Below are 6,082 nucleotides of genomic sequence, written 5' to 3'. Positions count from 1 at the left end.
AACATCTGCAAAGAGCAATTACGATTTCATGTAAGCGTCATTTGGATAAAGCTTCCTTCCTTCCTTCCTTCCTTCCTTCCTTCCTTCCTTCCTTCCTTCCTTCCTTCCTTCCTTCCTTCCTTCCTTCCTTCCTTCCTTCTTTCTCTTTCTGCTTAGCAATCTCTGCACCAGTTTTCTAAATAAGCAGTTTGGGAGGCAAGTCAAAGCTTACTATTGCTTGTGAATATCGATAGTGCGAGGTGAGAGGCACTGAGCCACCTGCAGTAAAAGCTGAAGAAATAAAATAAAACCCAGTTGCTGCTGTGTGTACTCTTTAAGGATGCTCCTTCGCAACTGCGGATCCATTTGCATTCTGCAGGGGTGAGAAAGCTGTGGCTTGCTGGAGGCTGTTGGACTCCAACTCCCATAAGCCCCAGGCAGCATAGCAAATGGTCAGAGATGATGGGATTTGGAGTCCTGGCCACACCTGGAGGGCCCAACCTAGCATTATAGAGCATGTTCCTTAAGCACCCCAAAGCTCCTCTAAGGAGTATTTCTCCAAATACTCAATCCTTCCTTTGTTTGAATTTTGCTAGCCTCGCCCCCACCAGCCTTGATGCGTGCCATGCTGTGCAACAGGTAAAGTTTATAAATTGCAGCAGAGACTCTTTCTGTCGGTACAGGTAGGTAGCAGTGTTGGTCTACCGTCGTCAAAACAAAAAAATTAAAAAATCCTTCCAGTAGCACCTTGTTGTTGTTTAGTCATTTAGTCGTGTCTGACTCTTCGTGACCCCATGGACCAGAGCACGCCAGGCACTCCTGTCTTCCATTGCCTCCCGCAGTTTGGTCAAACTCATGTTCGTAGCTTCGAGAACACTGTCCAACCATCTCGTCCTCTGTCGTCCCCTTCTCCTAGTGCCCTCAATCTTTCCCAACATCAGGGTCTTTTCCAGGGAGTCTTCTCTTCTCATGAGGTGGCCAACGTATTGGAGCCTCAGCTTCACGATCTGTCCTTCCAGTGAGCTCTCAGGGCTGATTTCCTTAAGAATGGATAGGTTTGATCTTCTTGCAGCCCATGGGACTCTCAAGAGTCTCCTCCAGCACCATAATTCAAAAAGTAGCACCTTAGAGACCAACTATGTTTGTCATTGGTATGAGCTTTCGTGTGCTCATGCTGCAGCGGAAAGGTAAACGGTGTTTCTGTGCGCTCTGGCTTCCATCACGGTCCTCTGTGCCCCAGTAGCAGTTAAGACCTGCTGGCCACATGACCCGGAAAACTGACTGTGGACAAACGCTGGCTCCTCATGGGGTCTTTTTTTTAAAAAAAACCATTATACCTAAGAGAAAGGCTTCAGGTCTTTTGACTTGAGACTTGTACTTTGGTGCAATCTGAATTTTGCAACGCTTACACAAGCCAACCGAACAAACAATGACAAATGTGTGGCATTTCAGGAATATGAAGCCCGTCATTGCCTCAGAGTTATCTAATGTTTTGCAGGATTTGTTATTTAGCTTGTTTTCTAGCTTGTATTTGTAATTTAAAGTGCTAAGGCTAAAATTCACCACTAGAGGGGAGTAGCAGAAGTGACATGAAAAGTCTGCATCTTGTTGCTGTTGCACAAATTCAACACTAATAAAGCTGGCGGGCCTCAAAGAATGACCAAACTGTTGTGTAATTTTTTCCCTTCTCCCCCAAATATGCTAGCTGCAGTCTAAAGCACTTGGAGGACTCGAGGTTGATGAAGCCTGTTCTAAGATTGATTCAAGGTCAAACTTGATGTTCACTAGGTACATAGTTTAATTGATTTATGGTCCTCCAGATGTTGCTTTATTTAGGGATGGGGAGAGAGCATAGCTGCCAAGTTTTCCCTTTTCTCGCGAGGAAGCCTATTCAGCTTAAGGGAAAATCCCTTTAAAAAAGGGATAACTTGGCAGCTATGGGAGGGAGTCCATTAATTTCACGCTTCAAGGTGAACCTACATAATTTGCACTTTGCAAAACAATAGGTGAACCGACACACAGGTGTACTTCAAACTCCACACACCTCCGAATTTTTCTAATGCAGGTCTCCAACCAAGTGTCATGAACAAAAATCCACATAAAATGTGCATAAAAACCCATCTATTCATGAAAAAAATGTACAGAAATGCATCGTATTAGGGAACGTTGCTTTGCAAAAATGAGCATACAGTATTAGGCAGAAATATGTACATTGGAGGAAATCAGATGAACCTTCATGCCGTCTTAAAAAAACAAGTAAACTGATGTGGCAATGTGGAGAACTGAATTTAAGACTGGAAATGGGGAGAAATTGAAATTGATGGATGCTTGCCTTCCCAGCTGTACTACAACACCCATCATCCTTGACCATTGGCTATGCTGGTGGGAGCTGATGGGAGTTGGAGTCCCATGGCATCTGGAGGGCCAGGGGTCCCACAGCATTGAGTTATTTATTTCACATGCCATTCAAAAAAAAAGAAAGAAAGAAAGAAAGAAAGAGAAAGAAAGAACCCGGAGCGGCTTACACAACAGAACATTAAAATGCAGGAAAAACGGCAAATTACAGTGGTGCCTCACTAGACAAATTTAAATCGTTTTGCGAAGCGGCTCCCATAGGAACACATTGAAGTGTGGTTTCCCATAGGGTGCCTCGCAAGATGGGGGGGGGGAAGATGGGGGGAAAATTTGTCTTGCGAGGCACCCTATGGGGACGAAAAAATTCGTCTTGCGAGTCTCCATTGAAATCACAAAACGCTTTCGTTTTGCGAGTTTTTCGTCTTGTGAGGCATTCGTCTAGCGAGGTACCACTGTAACTGAAATGCACCAATATAATAGTTTGAAGGACTAAAAAAGTTGAAGCAGTCAAATCACTTACCAGAAACCCATTTTACAATGACTCGGGGCAGGGGTTTCAATGCAGCTGCCCTCATTCCTGTTGAGATACAATTGTCATCCACAATCTCCACTTTCCAGACACAACTGGAGACCGTTTTGTTTAACGAGATCTTCCAGGTCTCTTCCTGAGGTGTTTGTTCTGTATTGTTTTTAAACCCATCTTGAACTGTCATTTTTGGTACCGTTTTTAAACTTGTCTTTAGTTGTTTTTATGTCTCTTGCCCTGAGACTGATGTTTATTTCATAAATAAGAAAACAACAGGGTCCTCCTAAATTAAATGGTAGAGGAACAGGGCGGTTCAGGGGTTATAGGCCAAGTGATGCCCTCAATATGGTGGACTACAGCTCCCATTAGCCCCAGCCAGCATGGCCAAAAGGGATGGTGGGAGCTGTGGTCCAACAACATCAGGACAGCACCATGTTAGTACCCCTGTTCTAGGAGAGTTGGATCCTACTTAATTTGCCAAAAGGATCCCATTTTGGAAGGTCATAACTGGGCCTTTAATCCTTTGTCCTCTACTGTTGTCCTAATCCAGATATTTTTGGGAGGCTATGTGCATCGCAATAATGTTTCCATTGGTTCAAATGGGAGCTTTTATTGTAATACTTGATCTGGACTGAGATCCTCATTATTATTATTATTATTTGGAGGGGGCGTCACTGCCTAGGCATATTTTTCCTTCTTCTGCATTCCCCCCCCCTTACTTCTACTGCATAACCTGGGGTTCTCCACAGGGTTTCATGGACTGAACTTCCAGTGAAGAGATGGCTGAACCTTTGCACCTTGATCCTGCCAGAACTTGAACTTTGTTCTTGGAAAACACCCCATCCCTTCTGTTATAAGAATTTTGAGGTCATATATATATATATATATATATATATATATATATATATATAATAATTGTTCATAAAACATGTACATGAATGTACAGAAACATGTAACGAAGCAGCACAGGAAAACAGGCCTGACTGACACCATTTTGACTCTCTCTGACCAGGTGTTCCTCTGCAAGGAAGAAGTGGGGTGGGGGGAACCTTCTCATTGTCTCAGGAATTAAAGTGATAATCCCTGGCATCCTGATACCTGACTGCCAGACAAAAGGGTGTGATTAACTTGGCTGGGAAACAGGGAAATGTAAATATCTCTCAATTTTGTTGATTAGGTTTTGGGGGCAGGGGGCAGGGTCCAGGATGCTCAGATCAGATCTGCCACCAGACCTCCCCTTTCATGATGTACCTATGATGAATCTAGGGAGAGGGGTCTTGGGCTACACCCCTTCTGTGACATATGGATGATGCTTCTGGGGGGTGGGCTGAAACCAATTTCAAATTTCTTTTTAAGGGCAAGACATCTTTGTTTGGGGTTCCTTCCTTGTTCTCCTGTGTGAGAGGAAGGACCCTGTTGCAACAGCGAAAATAAAGGCTTTGCTTCTCAAACTTCTCTGGTTGGCCTCTGTTATATTCTCCAACCGATGGAGAACCCAATAAGGGAATAAAGGCAGATTTTTGCCTATATCACCTTCCATGCAGGAAAAGGTGGCAGCTCTCCCATTTCCATACATGGAAGTGTGCACCGCTTAAGAGAAAACACCTTGGTGCTAGCCAATTCCACTAATCCTCAGGCAATCCTTTGAGTATTCTCAGAAACAACTCTTCAGATGGGAAAAAGCCCTTGCAAGAAGTTGAGCTTAAATGCCTTCTTGGCTCATCTGCGACTTACAATCAACAGCGCATGTTGCACACTCTCTTATAGCACAGCAAACAGCTACCAGATTTGACACTTATAACCTGTTGTCTTGTCCCATGGACTGCAAGAAGATCAAACCTATCCATTCTTAAGGAAATCAGCCCTGAGTGCTCCCTGGAAGGACAGATCGTGAAGCTGAGGCTCCAATACTTTGGCCACCTCATGAGAAGAGAAGAATCCTTGGAAAAGACCCTGATGTTGGGAAAGATTGAGGGCACTAGGAGAAGGGGACGACAGAGGACAAGATGGTTGGACAGTGTTCTCGAAGCTACGAACATGAGTTTGACCAAACTGCGGGAGGCAGTGCAAGACAGGAGTGCCTGGCGTGCTATGGTCCATGGGGTCACGAAGAGTCGGACACGACTAAACGACTAAACAACAACAACAACCTGTTGTCTGGGTTGGGAGTCATTTCTTTAGCCTTAAACCTGAACCTTAAACCCGAACCTTAAACCTGGGCAGTGTATTAATAATAATAATAATAATAATAATAATAATAAAAATAAATTATTTATACCCCGCCCATCTGGCCGGGTTCCCGCCCCCCCCGCCACTCTGAGTGGCTTCCAACACACATTAAAATACATTAAAATATCACAGATTAAAAACTTCCCTAAACAGGACTGCCTTTAGGTATTTTCTAAATGTCAGGTAGTTGTTTATCTCTCTGACCTCTGATGGGAGGGCGTTCCACAGCCAGATGGGCGGGGGTATAAATAATAAATTATTATTATTATTATTACTACTACTACTACTAGCAGTTCGAAAGCACGCCAGTGCAAGTAGATAAATAGGTACCACCAGTGCTTTTTTTCTTTAAAAAAATGTTTAGGGGTACTCTCATTTTCCTATTCATATTGAAATACTTGCCCCTCAATGAGGCCAAACTTACATTCACAGGATGTTTAGGGGTATGCGTCCCCCTGCGTCCCCCCAGAAAAAAGCACTAGGTACTGCTGTGGTGGGAAGGTAAACGGCGTTTTCGTGTGCTCTGGCTTCTGTCATGGTGTCCCGTTGCACCTGAAGCGGTTGAGTCCTGCTGGCCACATGACCCGGAAAGCTGCCTGTGGACAAACACCGGCTCCTTCGGCCTGAAAGCAAGTTGAGTGCCACACCCCATAGTTGCCTTTGACTGAACCATCCAGGGGTCCTTTACCTTTACCAGCCAGGCAAACACACTTGGGGTTCATAGGAAGGCCAGTGAGGAGTGTGGCCTGGGCAGTGTTCCAAGGGCCAGGTAGAAAGGCTCTGGGGGCCACATTTGGGCTTCAGGCCCAAGGTTTTCCACCCACGAGTTGAGCTGTTCCAGTTTTTAAGAAATCAAGAGTAGATTTTTTTCAGACTTTATTGAAACAGTTCACTCACATGCCTGCCGATATTTCTCCAATGGAAATGGGGGCATCCTAAAAAAAAAGCAGGGCATTCTGGGATCAATTCAGAAACTGGAATGGCTTCTTTAAA

The sequence above is a fragment of the Zootoca vivipara genome, chromosome 14, assembly GCF_963506605.1.
Source record: "Zootoca vivipara chromosome 14, rZooViv1.1, whole genome shotgun sequence".
NCBI classification, from domain to species: domain Eukaryota; kingdom Metazoa; phylum Chordata; class Lepidosauria; order Squamata; family Lacertidae; genus Zootoca; species Zootoca vivipara.
Note: the sequence above shows the minus strand (reverse complement) of the source record.